This window comes from Cervus canadensis, chromosome 6 (assembly GCF_019320065.1).
Source record: "Cervus canadensis isolate Bull #8, Minnesota chromosome 6, ASM1932006v1, whole genome shotgun sequence".
In the NCBI taxonomy this organism is placed as follows: Eukaryota; Metazoa; Chordata; class Mammalia; order Artiodactyla; family Cervidae; genus Cervus; species Cervus canadensis.
The window spans coordinates 60,837,422-60,839,215 of NC_057391.1; the positions used below are offsets into that span (position 1 = coordinate 60,837,422).

General features: G+C 44.2%; 1 non-coding gene across 1 annotated transcript; it reads left to right on the top strand.

The window, feature by feature from the left end:
- On the top strand, nt 1-73 carry TRNAG-CCC. The gene has a single exon. It is a non-coding gene; the product is annotated as a tRNA-Gly (tRNA).
- The last annotated feature ends 1,721 nt before the right edge of the window (nt 74-1,794 follow it).

A 1,794-nucleotide genomic window follows, 5' to 3' on the forward strand; every position in this document is an offset into this window, starting at 1 on the left:
TCCCTGGTGGTTCAGTGGCTAAGACTCTGTGCTCCCAATGCAGGGGGCCCGGGTTCAAACCCTGGTCAGGGAACAAGATCCCATGTGCTGTAACTAAGACCTCATGCAGTCAAATAAATAAATAAATATATATTAAAAAAAAAAAAGAAAACCTGTTCTTTATGCCATCGTGGGAGGAACAAAGGGCAGCAGCAGTGCTGTCCTTTCTGACATCTCTCTGCCTTGTAATTTTGTTTCAAGAGAAATTCACTTAACATGCTTCCTTGAGGCTTCTGGATGGTGATTTCTAATGACAGATTTGAGATTGCATGTTGGCTTTGCCTTGGGTAAGCTCTGTTCCCTACATTCTTCATCTGTAGAAAATAGGATGATATCTATTGTCAAGATTATTATAAAGATTAACATGAGATGATACAAGTGAAAGTGTCTTGTTTATAGCAATCACGGTAACTGGGATACTCACAGCCCTTGTTAAGCGAAAACTTGGGCAGCTTTGTCGGTCCACAGTTGATTGGACTGTCACGCGAGTGTATGCTCCTCGGTTCTCTGTCTCGTCACAACAAAAATTTGGAGTGACGGACATTGAAGCCCCCTCGGCGGGTCACAGCTCTTAGAAGACAGACCATGTTATAGCTCTTAAATAAATCAGTGTTATAGCTCAGTGTTACAGCTCTATTTATTTAGATAATAGCAGGATCCATCTTCGAGGCATGAGGGCACGACGATCCAAAGACAGGAAGAGAGGAGGGCCCCATCGTGCAGGAGAGAGAGAGAGAGAGAAGAGGGCTTTGGCTCCTCTTTTTATATGTTTTTTTTGTTCCCCCTGGGCCTCTCCTATGCAAACTGGGCTTAGGCAGGAGTGTTGTTTGTTTTACCTGAGGTTCTCACTCTGGTCCTCGGACCTTCCTTTGTTCTATTTTCACGGGCTTTCCCCTTCCAGGTCTTTTAGCCATTGCCATTTTGGACTCCTTTTCCCTATTCTAACTACCTAACAGGACCATGTGTGGACAGCCAGTCCCCCAAAATCAGCCAGATCCACGGGCTGATCAGATACTAATGGGGCAGCTCAGTGGACAAGGTTGTGCCTAAAAAGTAAAGTAGCAGCAGGTTGCTCTCTAGAATCTGAAATGGGACACAAGAAGAGAATCAGGAAATTAGGGGCAGAAGTCAAAGCTAAAAGGATGTAAGGAGGGAGGAAGTTGTGGGGCCAGACGGAAGTTGTATTTCTTGAGTAGGGCTAAGTTATGAGGAAACGGAAACTGAGTATACAGAAGTGAGAACATCCCTAATAGATGAGTCACATAAATGCAGAACAGTACACTGAAGATCCTTAGTTCCTGCCACTGAGATTCCTGGAGTTATCTTACACCTAGAAGAGTTCCTGTTTTTTGATTTCCATGGTTTGCCTATCTTCCATATTGACTTGCGTGCTCAGTTGCCTCAATCATGTCTGACTCTGTGACCCTACAGACTGTAGCCCGCCAGGCTTCTATGTCTATAGGATTTTCCAGGCAAGAATGCTGGAGTGGGTTGCCATGCCCTCCTCCAAGGGATCTTCCCAACCCAGGGTTCAAACCAGCATCTCCTGCTTCTCTTGCATCGCAGGTAGATTCTTTACCACTGAGCCACCAGGGAAGCCCCTTTATTGACTTGTGCCATCTTAAAATAAGCTTCCATTACTTGAGCTGGACTATTAATCCTCATGTCTTACAAAAGAGCTTAATTAAAACAAAAAGAATCCACATGGTAGTTTCATTTTTAAAAATGGATCATGAAACACTGGGGATAAAGGAA